Raw genomic sequence first — 19,391 nt, 5'->3', positions numbered from 1 at the left:
CATCTCATCAGAACTGATTCAAATGAATTCTTTTTAACGGCTGAGTAATACTCCATTGTGTATATGTACCACAGCTTTCTTATCCATTCATCTGCTGATGGACATCTAGGTTGTTTCCATGTCCTGGCTATTATAAACAGTGCTGCGATGAACATTGGGGTACATGTGTCTCTTTCAATTCTGGTTTCCTCGGTGTGTATGCCCAGCAGTGGGATTGCTGGGTCATAAGGTAGTTCTATTTGCAATTTTTTAAGGAATCTCCACACTGTTCTCCATAGTGGCTGTACTAGTTTGCATTCCCACCAACAGTGTAGGAGGGTTCCCTTTTCTCCACACCCTCTCCAGTATTTATTGCTTGCAGATTTTTGGATCACAGCCATTCTGACTGGTGTGAAGTGGTACCTCATTGTGGTTTTGATTTGCATTTCTCTAATAATGAGTGATGTTGAGCATCTTTTCATGTGTTTGTTAGCCATCCGTATGTCTTCTTTGGAGAAATGTCTATTTAGTTCTTTGGCCCATTTTTTGATTGGGTCGTTTATTTTTCTGGAGTTGTGCCGCTCAGCTTTCTTCACAGTCCAACTCTCACATCTGTACATGACCACGGGAAAAACCATAGCCTTGACTAGACAGACTTTGTTGGCAAAGTAATGTCTCTGCTTTTCAATATGCTATCTAGGTTGGTCATAACTTTTCTTCCAAGGAGTAAGCGTCTTTTGATTTCATGGCTGCAATCACCATCTGCAGTGATTTTGGAGCCCAGAAAAATAAAGTCTGACACTATTTCCACTGTTTCCACATCTATTTCCCATGAAGGGATGAGACCAGATGCCATGATCTTCGTTTTCTGAATGTTGAGCTTTAAGCCAACTTTTTCACTCTCCTCTTTCACTTTCATCAAGAGGCTCTTTAGCTCCTCTTCACTTTCTGCCATAAGGATGGTATCATCTGCATATCTGAGGTTATTGATATTTCTCCTGGCAATCTTGATTCCAGTTTGTGCTTCCTCCAGCCCAGCGTTTCTCATGATGTACTCTGCATAGAAGTTAAATAAGCAGGGTGACAATATACAGCCTTGACGTACTCCTTGTCCTATTTGGAGCCAGTCTGTTGTTCCATGTCCAGTTCTAACTGTTGCTTCCTGACCTGCATACAGATTTCTCAAGAGGCAGGTCAGGTGGTCTGGTATTTCCATCTCTTGAAGAATTTTCCACAGTTTATTGTGATCTACATAGTCAAAGGCTTTGGCATAGTCAACAAAGCAGAAATAGGTGTTTTTCTGGAACTCTCTTGCTTTTTCAGTGATCCAGCAGCTGTTGGCAATTTGATCTCTGGTTCCTCTGCCTTTTCTAAAACCACCTTGAACATCAGGGAGTTCACGGTTCACATATTGCTGAAGCCTGGCTTGGAGAATTTTGAGCATTACTTTACTAGCGTGTATAGATTTTATTCTCTTGGGTCCTATGGCCCTAGTCCCTTCTGATATGATTAGGCCCAGATATCTAACAGATTGTTGACAAAGCTGAGCCTTTTCTCCTGATGCCTTGTAACTGCAGCTTGCCAGAAAGTTTAATTATTAATTCAAGAAGTTGGTAAATCACTTTTTGTGGAAGAAACATATTACACATTACATACAAAGATACACTGATGATCAAAAGCTTAAAATCTAGGTATAGCAAAGAAAGATGGACAATCTCAACCCAAAGCTTTCACATGCATGAACTAACACTCACATAGGGGCAAAAAAACCCCACAATAATTAATTAATTAATAAAGGTATTCAGCAGAATTGTCAATTATTGAAGTCCTTTGTAATTTAGGAGGCTCTGAGATAGCTATTGTGGTGGATGTATTTCTTACAGTAAGTGTGTAACGGGTGAACATTCTAGTTTGAATGCTTTAATGAATATAAATGCTAGGTGAACATGCCTCTTACCCTTATGAGAGTTCCTGGACAGGAAGACCAGCTTAGAATTCTTTGTCTTTGAACAGAAAAGTCTGAATAAAAATTATGAATGCTGAATTTGTAGACACTATATTGAAATACACAGTTTTAAAAATTAAATACCATTCAAAACTCTTGAGTGGTTAGCTGATGAATTTTGTTTTATAATAAAATAGCTAAATATGCAGAATGTCAAAGCTAAAAAGACGTTGGAAAGACAACTGAAAAAAATGTCATTAAAAAAAATTAACTATATGTATCCCTAAAACTATTTTATATTGGTTAAGACATTTAAAAGAGCAAAAAAAAATTAATTTTGAATTGATAATGAAAAGCAGAATGAAGAGGTGAAAAGAATAACACATCAAATGCAAATATCAAGTTATTTCATAAAGGAACTTAAATTCAGAATTTGTATTTTTGAGTGTTGAGGCGAATAGCAAAATTACAATCACTTATCTTCAGAACTAAATAAATATTGTATACAGCAGAAAAAGAAAGATTAAAGATTTTTTTAATTTACAGATAGATTTAATAAGGATGAAAAACACACTTTATCACACATTTAGAGCACCAGGTGTAATAGGTTTGGTTTTTATAGGAAATTGAAAAATAGCAAGTTGCAACATCCTGTTTTATAAATAAGAAAACAAGAGCTAATGAAAGTGAAATAATAGTACCTCTGATTGGATCATTCCCACAGATGAGATATGAAGAGATGGAAGCAGAAGACAGCGTATCCACAGTGATACAGCTTGTTTTCCTGGGGTTTTCTGACCTTCCAGACCTCCAAGGGCTATTCTTTGGGGTATTCTCCATCATTTACATCATTATCTTAACTGGAAATAGCCTCATAATAATACTAACTAGGCTTGTCCCTGCACTGCACAAACCCACATATTTTTTCCTGGCAAAATTTTCCTCCTTGCAAATCTGTTCCGTGTCCGTCACTCTCCCTAGGATTCTGGCGAACCTTTGGACTCAGGACAGAAGCATTTCTGTGCTGGACTGGGCTGCCCAAATGTGCTTCTTCCTTATCCTCCAAGCCACTGAGTGCTTCCTCCTGGTGGTGATGGCCTATGACCACTGTGTGGCTGTCTGTGTCTCTCTGCACTATCCCCTGGTCATGACCCCAAAGGTGTGCCTCCAGCCGGCTGTGGGCTCCTGGGTCAGTGGACTCCCAGTGCAGATAGGGCAAACGTGCCAGATCTTCTCTCTGCGTTTCATTTGAACGAGATTAACCACTTCTGTGACATTCCCCCCATTCTGAAGCTGGCCTGCGGAGACACTTCTGCACACGAGCTGTCAGTCCATGCAGTAGCTCTGTTGTTTGCTGCTGTCCCTTTTTGCTGATCCTTGCCTCTTACAGCAGAATCACTTCCACTATTCTGAGGTCGCCAACAGCCAGAGGGCGAGCCAAAGCCTTCTCCGCGTGTTCTTCTCGCCTGTTGGTTGTCCTTTGATTCTTTGGATCTGCTACCATTGCATACTTAAGGCCCAAAGCCAGTCATTCTGCAGGACTGACAGACTCCTCTCTCTGTTCTACACCATAGTGACTCCGAGGTTCAATCCCCTTTGGAACAAGGATGTGATTGCAACACAGAAAATTATTGCTGAAAACAGTAGTGTGATGAGTTTATTTTAAAATGTTTTAAATACTGGCCACACGGTTATTAGAGAAAGTTTTAAAGATCTCTACATTTCCCAGTTTAGAAGTTAACCACTTCTTTTTATATTATATTTTTCAGTTCAGTTCAGTTGCTCAGTCATGTCTGACTCTTTGTGACCCCATGGACTGCAGCACACCAGGCCTCCCTGTCCCTCACCATCTCTTGGAGTTTGCTCAAACTCATGTCCATCGAGTCATGATGCCATCCAACCATCTCATCCTCTGTCGTCCCCTTCTCCTCCTGCCCCTAATCCCTCCCAGCATCAGATTCTTTTCCAGTGAGTTAACTGTTCACATGAGGTGGCCAAAATATTGGAGTTTCAGCTTCAGCATCAGTCCTTCCAATGAACACCCAGGACTGATCTCCTTTAGGACGGACTAGTTGGATCTCCTTGCAGTCCAAGGGACTCTTAGGAGTCTTCTCCAGCACCACACAGATCAGCCTTAATTATTCCTGTGTCCGCTCCCTCCCCTCCCCCTCCCATCCCTCCAGGTCATCACCTGAGACTGGGCTCCCTATGCTGCCCAGCAACTTCCCACAGGCTATCCATCTCACGCCTGATTGTGTATGTATGTTGATGCAACTTTCTCCATTCATCTCACTTTCTCCCTCCCCAAATGTGTAAGTCCATTCCCTACATCCATGTCTCCATTCCTTTCCTACAAATAGGTTCTTCAGTATTATTTTTTTTTTTTTAGATTCCATACACATGCATTACTTAGTAAAGAAGGTTTTACGAAATCGTGGAACACTGCTGTCCCAGGAGTTCGATCACTGGTTTTTAGTCTTCTCTTTACCAGATGTAGAGCAAGTCATTTAGCTACTATTTTTTCCTTTCACTCTTTTAAAGAACAAAATTAAAATGAGTATGAAGCTTATTTAAAAGCACATGGCTAGCCATACCATCCCACCAGAAGCGTTGCTGTGTGAAATAAATACATGTGTTTTGTTACACAGGCTTGAATATGATTCTAAAGAAGAAAAATACACATTCGTGTTTCACAGTGTTTGGTGGTGGTAGACAGTACCTTTTTAGTGGCTTTTCAGCTGGTGAAGAAGCTCTTCCGTGGTAGAAATGCAGGTTTTGGTATTTTAATGTGCTTGTTATGACTGAGCACTTCAATGCTTAAACAGTGCTTTCCCCTGCTGTGTGTGTATTCAACACAATTTCATCTTATATATGAACTTCTGTGAATATAATCAGCTGTGACTACAGACACATCTCATTAGTACTTTGCAAGAATTTAATATACTCATGGTGTCAATGAGAGAGCCGTTAAAGAGGTCTTATTTTAAAGAAAAGAATTGCATGCTTCTGTAGGTGTGGATTTCATAATTAAAAATCCTATAGCTAGATATTTAATAGCATTTTTGCACAAATATCTACAAATATTGTGGTTATTTTAAAAACAGTGTTTCATTTTGTCATCCAATTTGTTGCTACTCCTATATGATTTTAACATTAAAAAGCACTGTTGAACATGCAGGCTTTGCAGATTTTATTTACAATTTGGCTTACAAAGAATATGACCCCATCATCATTATTTGAAATAATGGTGAAACCAAAGTTGGGAAAATTATTTCCACAGCTTATGATTCAATTCAATTCAGTTCAGTCACTCAGTCGTGTCTGACTCTTTGTCACTTTATGGACTGCAGCACGCCAGACTTCTCTGTCCATCATCAACTCCCAAAGCTTACTCAAATGCATGTCCATCGAGTCAGTGATGCCATCCAACCTTCTCATTCTCGTTTGTTCCCTTCTCCTCCTGCCTTAAATCTTCCCAGCATGAGGTCTTTTCAAATGAGTCAGCTCTTAACATCAGGTGGCCAAAATATTGGAGTTTCAGCTTCAGCATCAGTCTTTCCAATGAATATGCAGGACTGATTTCCTTTAGGATTCACTGGTTTGACCTCCTTGCAATCCAAGGGACTCGCAAGAGTCTTCTCCAACACCACAGTTCAAAAGCGTCAATTCTTTGAGGCTCAGTTTTCTTTATAGTCCAACTCTCACATCCATACATGACCACTGGAAAACCATAGCTTTGACTAGATGGACCTTTGTTGACAAAGTAATGTCTCTGCTTTTTAATATGCTGTCTAGGTTGGTCATAGCTTTTCTTCTAAGAAGCAAGCATCTTTTAATTTCATGGCTGCAGTCACCATCTTCAGTGATTTTGGAGCCCCTCAAAATAAAGTCTGTCACTGTTTCCATTGTTTTCCTATCTATTTGCCATGAAGTGATGGGACTGGATGCCATGATCTTATTTTTCTGAATGTTAAGCTTTAAGCCCACTTTTTCACTCTCCTTTTTCATTTTCATCAAGAGGCCCTTCAGGTCTTCTTTGCTTTCTGCCATAAGAGTGGTGTCATCTGGGATTATTAGTATTTCTCCCAGCAATCTTGATTCCAGCTTGTGCTTCATCCAGCTCAGCATTTCTCATGAAGTACTCTGTATATAAGTTAAATAAGCACGGTAACAGTATACAGCCTTGACATACTCCTTTCCCAATTTGGAATCAGCCTGTTGTTCCATGCCCAGTTCTAACTGTTGCTTTTTGTCCTGCATACAGGTTTCTCAGGAGGCAGGTCAGGTGGTCTGGTGTCCCCATCTCTTTAAGAATGTTCCACAGTGTGTTTTGATCTACACAGTCTAAGGCTTTGGTGTAGTCAAGAAAGCAGAGTTGATTTTTCTGGAACTTTCTTGCTTTTTCAATGATCCAACAGATGTTGCCAATTTGATCTCTGGTTCTTCTGCTTTTTCTAAATCCAGTTTGAACATCTGGAAGCTTATGGCTCATGTACTGCTGAAGCCTGGCGTGGAGCATTTTGAAGATTACTTTGCTAGCACGTGAGATGAGTGCAATTGTGCGGTAGTTGGAACATAATTTGGCATTGCCTTTCTTTGGGATTGAAATGAAAACTAACCTTTTTCAGTCCTGTGACCACTGCTGAGTTTTCCAAATTTGCTGGCATATTGAGTGCAGCACTTTCATAGCATCATCTTTTAGAATTTGAAATAGCTCAACTGGAATTCCATCACCTCCACTAGCTTTGATCATAGTGATGCTTCTTAAGGCCAACTTGACTTCGCATTCCAGGATGTCTGGCTCTAGGTGAGTGATCACACCATTGTGGTTATCTTGGTCGTGAAGATCTTTTTTGTTTAGTTCTTCCATGTAATCTCACCAACTTTTCTTGATATGCTCTGCTTCTGATTAATAATACCTATATTGGTACCGACCTATAGTTATGTTTCAATCTATCTTTCCTTTGAATGTTCAGCCAATCATGATAATAAGTTCCTATGACTAAAATTTTATCGTTAAGATTAAATTAGTTAAATATTTATAAATAGCCTTTAAGGAAGAATGGGTTGGTCTCTAGTCTGGAAAGGATCACTTTATCATATTTGAAATATAGCACAATTTTAACAGTATTGTGCTTGTATCATTCAGACAACTGTGACATAACAGACATGCTTTGTTTTAACATTAAATTTTACTGTCATCACCTGTGTGTCCCTGTCTGCAAACTGTATCGAGTAGGTGTATGAGAGTGTCTGTGACAAACAAGTGACCCAGGAATGACAGAGACCTCCTGCCAGCATCTAACAGATTATTTCTCAGCACACAGGCTGACCATGGCAGTCTAGTTGTCAAAGGTAATTGAATGTTAAATGAGGATAAAGGTCCTCTTTAGACTCGTTCAGGGGAATGGCCATGTGTAATATCATAGAGATGTTCTCATTAATTGGTAACATTTTAAAATATATTCTATAATATTTTAAATTTGCAAGCAAATTAAAATGCACTTTTTTGTTGTAAACTTTTTGAGAAGTCTGACAAATCCACAGAGTTATGCTACCAAAACATGATCAAAATACAGAACAGCTTGATAACTCTCCAAAATTCTCATTTTTTGTCTCTCTAGTTAATACCCTACCAATTTACTACCAGCTGACCAGTCCTCTGTCCATATGCCTTTTTCAAAATGTCATATAAATGGAACCATAAAGCCTTTAAGTCTGAATTTTCACTTTGCATAAAGCATTTAGCATATTGCTGCCTGCATCAATATAATTTGTTTATTTATATTTCTCAGCAGTGTCTCACACTCTGTAATACGCCAGAGTTTGTTTACTCATTCCTTGGGTGATGAACGTGGCTATTTCTAGAATTTCACTGTTATAGCTGCCCTGAATGTTTGGTAATAGATTTTTGTGTAAATACAAGATTTCATTTCTCTATAAAGTGGGGCTTCTGGATAAATGTGTTTTGTAAGTGTTCCAGTAACTTTATAATGAACCACCAACCTTCAGAGAAGCTGTCTCAATTTCTCATTCCTATGAGAAATGCACAGAAGTTCACTTGTTCTAAATAACCACCAGCATTAAGTATCTGTGCATTGTTTTTTGTTTTGTTTTCATTAGATTTTTTTTCACCCTTAGTGTGTCTAGTGATATGTTAATTTTTAATTTTGAACTTTTCTTAATCAAACTCAGTAATTTCACAGTTTTTCATAGTGTAATTTGTCATCTCTATATCTTCTTTGTTGAATTATCTGTTCAAATTGTTTTCTAACATTTTAGTTGTGCTGTTGATTTGTTTATTACAGAGTTTTAAGATTTTTATATATTTATATGTAAATGTAAAAAGTATTATGCAATGCATATGTATTCATACATATTTATATTCACTGACAGTCTTCCTTGGAAGCTCAGTGGTAAAGAATCAACCTGCCAAGCAGGATATAAGGGTTCAATCCTTGGGTGTGGAAGATCCCCTGGAGAAGGAAATGGCCATCCATTCTAGTATTCTTGCCTGGGAAATCCCATGGACAGAGGAGCCTGTTATAGTCCATGAGGTTGCAAAAGAGTCAGACATGATTTAGGGACTAAACAACCACAATATTCATTGACAGAGTTACAAAATGAAAGAAAGCCATTATCCAAAAATTTTAGTGTCAGGAATTAAGCTGATAGAACTGCTCAGCTGCACATGTATGCTACGTTTCACGAAAAGAAACTTGTAACAAGGAGTCTGACTCCATATTTGATGTTTGACTGTCAGTTCAGTTCAGTTCAGTTCAGTCGTTCAGTCGTGTCTGACTCTTTGCAACCTCATGTATCACAGCATGCTAGGCCTCCCTGTCCATCACCAACTCCCAGAGTTCACTCAAACTCAGGTCCATTGAGTCTGTGATGCCATCCAGCCATCTCATCCTCTGTCGTCCCCTTCTCCTCCTGCCCTCAATCCCTCCCAGCATCAGGGTCTTTTCCAATGAGTCAACTCTTCGCATCAGGCGGACAAAGTATTGGAGTTTCAGCTTTAGCATCAGTCCTTTCAATGAACACCCAGGACTGATCTCTTTTAGGATGGACTGGTTGGATCTCCTTGCAGTCCAAGGGACTCTCAAGAGTCTTTTCCAACACCGCATTTCAAAAGCATCAATTCTTCGGCACTCAGCCTTCTTCACAGTCCAACTCTCACATCCATACATGACCACAGGAAAAACCATAGCCTTGACTAGACGGACCTTAGTTGGCAAAGTAATGTCTCTGCTTTTCAATATGCTATCTACGTTGGTCATAACTTTCCTTCCAAGGAGTAAGCGTCTTTTAATTTCATGGCTGCAATCACCATCTGCAGTGATTTTGGAGTCCAAAAAAATAAAATCTGACACTGTTTCCACTATTTCCCATCTATTTCCCATGAAGGGATGGGACCAGATGCCATGATCTTCGTTTTCTGAATGTTGAGCTTTAAGCCTGCTTTTTCACTCTCCACTTTCACTTTCATCAAGAGGCTTTTAGTTCCTCTTCACTTTCTGCCATAAAGGTGGTGTCATCTGCTTATCTGAGGTTATTGATATTTCTCCTGCCAGTCTTGATTCCAGCTTGTGCTTCTTCCAGCTCAGCATTTCTCATGATGTACTCTGCGTATAAGTTAAATAATCAGGCTGACAATATACAGCCTTGATGTACTCTTTTTCCTATTTGGAACCAGTCTTGTTCCATGTCCAGTTGTTACATGGACCCGAAGATATTTTATTACAGGGTTTTTAATTAGTGAAAAATTCATGAATACCAGAGAAAATACTTTAGAATTTAATGTTTGTTATATTTATGTAAACTAATGGGCTTCCCTGGTGGTGCAGAGGTTAAAAGCGTCTGCCTGCAATTTGGGAGACCTGGGTTCGATCCCTGGGTCGGGAAGATCCCCTGGAGAAGGAAATGGCAACCCACTCCAGTATTCTTGCCTGGAGAATCCCATGGACAGAGGAGCCTGGTGGGCTACAGTCCATGGGGTCGCAAAGAGTCGGACACAACTGAGTGACTTCACTTCACTTCACTCTGAATAGAAGTTAAATAAGCAGGGTGACAATATACAGCCTTGATGTATTCCTTTTCCTATTTGGAACCAGTCTGTTTTTCCATGTCAAGTTCTAACTGTTGCTTCCTGATCTGCATATAGGTTTCTCAAGAGGCAGGTCATGGACAGCTTTTAAAGCACACAGTTAAAACAGTTGAAATGACCCAGTGTAAAATAAAAGGGGGTCCTCTAAGATTTAAACTTATTATAGAAGAACCATTTGAATGAGAAGGGGATTTTTTTTTTTTTTTTTTTAGTAATTAGGGTCAGAAAGCGCCTTCCTCTTCTCGTCTTCCCCGTCCTTCTGTACCCGCATCAGCCTCTGCAGCCCGAACTTGGGGAGCAGACTCACCGGGCTGACACTGGCAGCTTGCGGCCGTGGGGCTGTGAAAAGAGAGAGGCCCGGCGAGCCTGCGCAGACCTGTCTGCCCGCAGGCTCCCTGCACGCCTCCCCTTGGGGGCTGGCCTTGCACAGCCCCAGCTTCAGGCTGGGGATCATCTGGGAGAGAATGGCCGTAAGCTGGACCCTCCTGTAGTCGGAGGTGATCAGGGCCCCAGCAGCCCTGGCCTCCCCAGGAAGGCAGGAGGACCTTTGCTTTGCCTCTGGTCAGGCCGTCTGGGCTCAGAGAGTACAGGCTGGTCCAGAGGCAGCGTGTTCCCAGTCCCGGGGTACAAGCTGCAAGGAACAGGGATGAAGGACGCATACCCCACCCGGCGCCAAGGAACCGCAAAATGCCCTGGGGCCTTTGGTTTGTGTCGTTGCTTTGTCTTCCACCTTCATCCATCCCCTTTCTCCAGATCAAGTGGATTCAGGAAGAGCGGGGATCAGCTCCCAACAGGTTTCCATTTTACAACTTAGTTTGGCCAGGCCATAAAATGGAAATAATGAATGACACCATATGATCACAAACTTAACGCCGTAGCCCTAGTCGTGAAGGCTCCATAGGCAATAGCAATGAAATTACTGACTTCATTCCATTAGCAAATGTCAAGTATTCTGCAGCCAGATTTAGCTAATATATTCTGTTCAGTGCCTATTTCAACTGCCTTTCACCTCTGAAGGGACACAAGATACTTTACTTGACTGCTCATAGGGTAGCTCGGCCATCTCATACAATTTTTTCAAGATATTAACTGCATTCAACTCCTGGAAATATGTATATGACTCTGTGTATAAAGGGATTCAGGCTTCCCCAGCGGCTCAGCAATAAAGAGTCTGCCTGCCGAACTGCAGGAGATGCAGGTTCAGTCCCGGGGTCAGGAAGAGCCCCTGGGGGAGAGTATGGCAATCCACTTCAGTGTTCTTTCCTAGAGAGTGCCATAGGCAGATAGTTGTCTCTGGTGCCATCTATCGTCTGAAAGATGTAAGAATTCCAGGATCTACAGTATATGGGAAACACTTTTATTTAAGTTCATTCCTCTCAAGCAGTGCCAATGTGAAACAGCATTTGCTAGGAAACTGTTTTCTTCAGGCTGGTTCATGGTGAGCATTTAAGTATTTGAGTGGAAGTAGCAGGCAATGGCACCCCACCCCAGTACTCTTGCCTGGAAAATCCCGTGGACGGAGGAGGCTGCAGTCCATGGGGTCGCTGAGGGTCGGACACGACTGAGTGACTTCACTCTCACTTTTCACTTTCATGCATTGGAGAAGGAAATGGCAACCCACTCCAGTGTTCTTTCCTGGAGAATCCCAGGGACAGGAGAGCCTGGTGGGCTGCTGTCTATGGGGTCGCACAGAATCAGACATGACTGAAGCGACTTAGCAGCAGCAGCAGCATATATTTTCTTGATGATCTCCTTTACCACATTAGTTGCAAGTTCCAAACCAAAGGTCCTTAATACAAACCCTTTTGACCGTGTCACTTTTCATCCAATTCTTTGCTTTTAGAAATTCAATGTATCAATAAATCCATTCAATAAGTTGCTAATTTAGATGCATTTTTCAATTCAATTTTATTTTCTAAGGTTTCCAATCATTTGTGGAATGCTTCCCAACTTTTGCCATTTTCAATTTTTTTTTGACAATTTTCTTTAGGATGTTTTTAGAATTCTTTTAAAATTCTTGCTTGCCAACTCCAATTTTGGTTCAATGTGTATTTGCTTTTGGCATTTTCCCACTTGTATAGGCATAAAATATTTCCTGTTATCATGCTTAGTAATTTATTACTGTAAACAAACAAAGACGTTCTACAGGATTTCTCAAAGCAGTGAAGCTTCAATTATTTTTCTGATGCAAGTAAGAGTGCTAAGCTCCATTCAATAGAAAACCGATTCTTTTGGTTTTGGCAACGTGCACGGTTTCTCCAGTTCACCCCTCTTACTAGGGATAGTGATCTAGGACTTTCACATAAGTACTTGAGCTTTCTTAGTCTCTTCAGCATGAAAGTAATATAGAATGGTCTACTCTTGTATTTCAGAGGTTTTTGACACATCTTTAACTCCCCACTTCAAGCAATTTAAAATTTGGCAAATGCTGTGAAAGGAAGACAGCTCTGTGTTTGCAGCCATGCAAATTTCCAGATTGGGTACTCTGCTGCTGCTGCTAAATCACTTCAGTCATGTCTGACTCTGTGCGACCCCATAGACGGCAGCCCACCAGGTTCTCCCGTCCCTGGGGATTCTCCAGGAAAGAACACTGGAGTGGGTTGCCATTTCCTTCTCCAATGCATGAAAGTGAAAAGTGAGAGTGAAGTCACTCAGTCGTGTCCGATCCTCAGCGACCTCATGGACTGCAGCTTTCCAGGCTCCTCCAACCATGGGATTTTCCAGGCAAGAGTACTGGAGTGGGGTGCCATTGCCTTCTCCTAGTACTGTATAATTACCAAAAGTTCTGCAAGTTTTTCTGAGAGCAGCTGAAATATTATTGTTTTAGTGAAACGCAGATTAGAACAATCAAGTTGATGATGAAAAACTGTATTTAGTAACTGGGATGGTTTTGCCTCCTTTTGATGCTCCCAGGCATACGACTCTTAAGTCTTTCTGGGACTTTCTTGGTGGTCCAGTGGTTAAGAGTCCATCTGCCACTACAGAGGACATGGGTTCAATCCCTGGTCCAGGAAGATAACCACAAGCCACATTCCATCTAAGCTGTGCACTGCAACTGCTGAACCTGTGATGTCAGAGCCCATGGTCTAGAGCCCATTGTCTGCAACAGAAAGTAGCCCTACTCTCTGCAACTAGAGAAAGCCCATGCAGAGCAAGGAAGACACTGCACAGCCAAAGTAAATAGACAGGTAGATAGATAACTTTAAAAAAATAAAGTCCTTTCATCTTCTCAGAAAGCACCTACGATAACAGGTTCTATAGCAGCCCCGCTGGTCTCACCCTTCAGTGCAACAAAAAATATTACATTTCAGTGCTGAGGATATCAGGTAACATTTTCAGGAACTTCCATGTGGTTTTTTAAATAATTTAAATGAGAGCTACATTTTAAAATATATGAACTATTTAAAAGAACCTTTACAGTATTAGAGCGTAGGACTCTAGTGGGATTTCAAGTGTCAGAAAAATACAACCACAATATTACGGAGAGTAAAAATTGCCTCTTCAAACTAATGCTAATAGAATTGCTATTATAATTATGAAGCTGTTTCAAAATAATAATTCACAATAACCTACTAATTATTTACTAGGAATCTCTTGGAAATGAACATGTTTGGAATCTTCAGTTATTAGGTCCCTAATGACTTGAGAATGTATATAAAAGTCCTTGGTTCTATTGGTGAAGTTATTCATCTAGGTAATAGGAAAATGTCTCCTTCTTGGGTAAGTAGCTTCTGTGTTTACCAGGTTGGCTTTATTGATGCAAAACTAGACTTTTATGGATATGAGACCACTGATGTGTCAAAATAGTTACAAAATCATATGTATTAGCATATTATCCACAAATAAATCTACCTGTGTCATTCTTGTATAGCTTCTACAGGGATCCGAGACACTCACCTTGTTTAAATAATTTTTTTTTTTGTTAACAGAAATAAACTGAAATACAATTGGCTACCATGTAGCGAACTGAAAGATGATAGTATCAATTAATTTATTTTCTATTCTAACATTGTTTTGCTATACATTTATGAAAAGTTTAGCAAATCACTTAAGTTTGATTGAATCTTTTTGGTCATTCCCATTGAAAGCAAGAATCTAAGATCCACTCTCATCTCTGACTTTTCCCCTCGTGCTTCTCTTCTCACTCACGTTTCTCTACATCGATCGTGGTGGTGGTGGTAGAGGTGATTTGGTTACTAAGTCGTGTTCAACTCTTTGCAGCTCCATGGACTGTGGCCCCGGCTGGCTCCTCTGTCCATTGGATTTCCCAGGTAAGAATACTAGAATGAGTTGCCATTTCGTTCACCAGAGAGTCTTCCTGACCAGGGATCAAACCCAGGTCTCCTGAGTTGTAGGCATTCTCCTGTATTGTAGGCAGATTCTTTAAGGGTTGAGCCCCCAGGGAAACACTTCTTAGTCTATTGGAAGGATGCTTGCCGTGAGTCCCCGAGAGCAATGGACTGTGTTTTCAGGAAGTAACTGAGTCATTCTGCCCTGCCTTCGGCAAGCCTGTACCACTGCCTGTCTCACGGAGGCCACACTGTTAATTCTCTAAGCACCTTCATGGCTGTCCTAGTGAACTCTGACTTCACACATATCTGAATTTGAATTATACCTGTCAACTACTTGCGGAGTGACTCGGAACATTAAGCTTCAATGTTCCCATGCAATATACAGAATCAATAATGAGAATCTAGCTTACACAGCCAATCTGTCTTGAAGTTTTGGAGGCAGGAGCCTGGGCTCCGATCCTATTTTCATCACGGCCTAGCTCTCCAGCTCTCGGTGCTTTAGCTCCCTCAACGTAAGAGAAAGACGACAGTGACAGCAACTGCTGTGAAACTTTGTTAGCATACCTTTGTGTGACAAGTAAACAAATTATATGTAAAGTGTTTAGAATATTGCATTTCACATCACAATCATTATATAAATGATAACTATTATTTTAAAAATCTATGACATAGTTCTAATTATTAGCTAGGGATAAGTGAGAGCAGTGGAGTTGTTTCTGTTGTTGTTTAGTCATTAATTTGTGTCCAGCTCTTCGTGACCCCATGCACTATAGCCCATCAGGCTTCTCTGTCCATGAGGTTCTCCAGGCAAGGATAACTGGAGTGGGTTCCTATTTCCTTCTCTAGAAGGTCTTCCCAGATCAGGGATTGAACCCACATCTCCTGCTATGGCAAATGGATTCTTTACTGCTGAGCAGAGAGCAGTGGAGTAATTGAAACTAATCTTCACTCTTTACCTATTATGTGCCAGTCTATCTAAAGTGAGACAGCAAGAAAGTGTAGATAGTTTTCCTAATTTAACCTGGCAGAGAAACCATGTGAAATACTGTTGTCATTATTATAGTAAAATTTTAAATATATATAATGTTATATGTAATAATATACATATAGTATATTTATTAAGTATAGCAGATTCTCTCTCTCTATACACACACACACATAATTGTGCAAGGTCATACAGTCCACGTGGCTAATATTAGATTCTAACCAAATGCTTATTAACTCTAAATTTAGGTCTTATCATTTCTAAACACTCTGATTACCTTGAAAATAGGCAAAATAAGAATAAATTAATTACTATTCTAACAAGGTACTGCGTCTCATTCACACTCTTTAAGGTAATAACATAAGACAGCATCCTAACCCTTCTAATTCTCTTAGACTTTTCTGTGCCTATGGTAGAGCATACTTTTAGTGATTAGATGATATTACAACAATGAAGTTCTTAGCCCTGTAGCTGTTTCAATAATTTTATATAAGTGAGAGAATGATCCCAAACATTTGTTCTAGCCAACTGTGGCACTAGTAACAAAGGTCATTGGAGGTTTCACTTGCTTGTTTTATAGATTTCCAAGTCATCCTTCAAGGTTACAATAAAAAGTCTTATATTTCAAAGTCATGTTCAAATTCTCCTTGCTTCCAGAAAATGTCTGAGATTACGGAAATAGAAATTGACAAAATTCTTAGATTCAATTATCCTGAATTATATTAGGACAAAAATTAAACACAGCTATTTGTGTTTGCTCACATATATAATTAGTGAGGAGGCTATATAGAGTGATTTTTAAAGGTGAGAAATTAACTTAATACTGTTATGCCCAGTGTCCGAGTCCCCAAAACTCAGAGAATAAGACATCCACAGCAATGCAAAAGCATAAAGGGGTTTATTGCTAGCTCGACCTAGGGCTCAAGTCTCATCCAGCGCAGTGGAGTCTTGAAGAGAGCCCCGAGCTCTGAATCACATCTACTTTTATACAGAGGGTTCTTTGTTCCTATAACAGCATAGCTGATTGGTTAAATTGTACACGCGCACGGGACTTTTAAACCTCGCATCCCTATCTGGATTGGCTCAGGTCTGGCGCAGGTGGGGGGCTTCGGGGATTTTTTTCTGCTGGTTGAGCTACACTGCCTGCGGGAGTTCCCAGTGCCTCAGCTTTCCTAGAGATGAAACCTCAGGCCTCGCCTGCCCCTTAGAGCCTGTCCTGGCTCCAGATTGGTCCTAACAATACTAATTTTTTGCCCGCTTTACTCAGTCATCTAATATTTATGCTGTACTTACTAGAAGCCAAGAATGATAAAGAATGCCAGAGAAAAGCAGTTAATCACTTTAATCTTCTTGACTTAGTATCTTGACAGGATCTAAGGAACTGCCTTAAACTCGTTTCTGTCTGAAACATGTTCTCAGCTGATGTTTACTGACATTTACTTTCATTTCACTAATATCATTTTTGCTTTTATTATTTTTTAATAGCTGAATTATATCTCATTGTATCACTCTAATTGCAGTCAAGAGTACAACACACTACTATCTATTAAATACTGGACAGAAGGAGTACATTCTTCTAGAATTATCAGTATAAGATGTACTCAAGTTAACATATTTTAAATAACAGGTATATTTTCCTCTTATCATTTCATTTATTACTTCATTATTCATTTAATCCTCTGTACTAGCTATAGGTCTATACTTGAGAATTAAAAAAAGTAAGAAATATGAGATATTATCTGCAGATGTCTGTCCAGTGGAAGAACTAGCTAGTAATCAAACAAATAAAATAAAACTATCAACTATGAAATAAAGCTATTAGATTCTGAAATATGTTTCTCAGAATTTATATTTGGAAGGAGATTTGGTCTGGGACTCTTGACTTGATTGCTTGTTTTTTTGTTGAAATAATAAAATAACCTTATAAGTATATCTATTCTTTTTCTCCTTCTATCAACATAGCATCTTAGGATGTTAGAATTCTCATAAGAAGAAAACAGCACAGAATATGGACTCTTTGGATGGAACCTGTGCCTTGGTGACAGAGTTTGTTCTGTTAGGGTTTCCAACTCGTCCTGAACCACAGATTGTCCTGTTTCTCCTGTTTCTGACTTTGTACTCTATGCTTTTAATGGGGAACATTGGATTGATGATGATAACCAGGGTTGATCCGCACCTTCAAACCCCCATGTATTTTTTCCTTAGTAACCTATCCTTTGTAGACATTTGCTATTCTTCAGTCATCGTTACCAAAACGCTTGTCAACTTCCTGTCTTAGAACAACTCAGTTTCCTGTCATGGCTGTGCCTTGCAGTTCTCTCTCTTCTGTGCTTCTGCAGATACCGAATCCTTTATCTTGGCTGCCATGGTGTATGACTGCTACGTTGCCATCTGTAACCCTTTACTGTACACAGCTGTGATGTCTTGGGGCATCTGCATATGGTTGATCATCTTGTCATACTTTGGAGGCAATAGGAGTTCCCTGGTGCACACATCCTTTGCATTTATTCTGAAATACTGTGATAAAAATGTCATTAATCATTTTTTCTGTGACCTCCCTCCCCTGCTTATCGTACACAGACACGTCTTGAGTGACTTCTCTCCACATACGGCATCTCAGTGGAAATTATCTGCTTCATCGTCGTCATCATCTCCTACTTTTACGTTCTCCTCTCAGTCTTAAAGATCTGTTCTTCCAGCGGGAGGAAGACCTTCTCTACCTGTGCTTCTCACCTGACATCCGTGGCCATCTACCAGGGAACTCTGCTCTTCCTTTACTCATGACCCAGCTACCTGTATTCTCCCAACACTGATAAAATCATCTGTGTTTTACACCATCATCATCCCAGTGCTGAATCCCTTGATTTATAGTTTGAGAAACAAAGATGTAAAAGACGCTGCTAAAAGAGTCTTAAAACCAAAGATAAATCCCTCCTGAGATATAAGGTTCCAGGATTCACTTAAATCCCTGATTACAAAGTCCAGCTGTATGTATGCTCAGTCGTGTCCAACTCTTTGTGACCCCATGGACTATAGCCCACCAGGTGCTTTTGTCCTTAGAATTATCCAGACAAGAATACTGGAGTGGGTTGCCATTTCCTCCTCCAGGGAATCTTCCTCACCCAGGAATGGAACCTGTATCTCTTGCTTAACCTGCATTGACAGGCAGATTCTTTACCCCTGCAATGCCTGGGACAAACTGTAGCTAAGAACCTGCAACAAGCTTGCCAGCACATACACAATTTCTCACACAAGCATTTTATCAAACACTTGTTTTCACAGAGCCAAAGACATTTAATAGCCCCCAGATAAAGGAAATATTTAAAAGTTTCAAAATTGCCGCAAACTAATAGTTGGATAACCTTCCAACTATTCAGTTCAGTTCAGTGACTCAGTGGTGTCTGACTCTTTGCAACTCCATGGACTGCAGCACACCAGGCTTCCCTATCCATCACCAACTCCCAGAGCTTGTTCAAATTCATGTCCATTGAGTTGATGATGCCATCCAACCATCTCATCCTCTGTCGTCTCCTTCTCCTCCTGCCTTCAATCTTTCCCAGCTATGGGGTCTTTTCTAAACAGTCAGTTCTTCATATCAGGTGACCAAAGTATTGGAGCTTCAGCTTCAGCATCAGTCCTTCCAATGAATATTCCTGTATTATTGACTGGTTTGATCTTCCTATAGGCCAAAGGATTCTCAAGAGTCTTCTCCAACATGTCAGTTCAAGAGCATCAATTCTTTGGTGCTCAGCTTTCTTTATGGTCCATCTTTCACATCCATACATGACTACTGGAAAAACTATAGCTTTGACTTGACGGACTTTTGTTGCTAAAGTAATGTCTCTGCTTTTTAATATGCTGTCTGGGTTTGTCATACCTTTTATCCCATGGAGCAAGCATCTTTTAATTTCCTGGCTGCAGTTGCCATTTGCAGTGATTTTGGAGCCCAAGAAAATAAAGTCTGTCAATTCCAACCATTAGGAGCTGGGAGTTAATGCTAGGACAGATTGTAATAAGTTGTCTTAAAAGATATAGTAAGAACCTCAGAGATTGTGTCTGTGTGTGTTTTCATGTGTAGAA

General features: G+C 40.2%; 2 pseudogenes; both read left to right on the top strand.

Annotated features, from left to right (window-relative positions):
* Positions 1-2,648: 2,648 nt before the first annotated feature.
* Positions 2,649-3,590, top strand: LOC121816835 (olfactory receptor 10AG1-like; annotated as a pseudogene).
* A 13,729-nt stretch (positions 3,591-17,319) lies between these two features.
* On the top strand, positions 17,320-18,249 carry LOC101103757 (olfactory receptor-like protein OLF1; annotated as a pseudogene).
* The last annotated feature ends 1,142 nt before the right edge of the window (positions 18,250-19,391 follow it).

The sequence above is a fragment of the Ovis aries genome, chromosome 16 (genome assembly GCF_016772045.2).
Source record: "Ovis aries strain OAR_USU_Benz2616 breed Rambouillet chromosome 16, ARS-UI_Ramb_v3.0, whole genome shotgun sequence".
In the NCBI taxonomy this organism is placed as follows: domain Eukaryota; kingdom Metazoa; phylum Chordata; class Mammalia; order Artiodactyla; family Bovidae; genus Ovis; species Ovis aries.
This window is presented reverse-complemented; position numbering and strand designations above follow the sequence as displayed.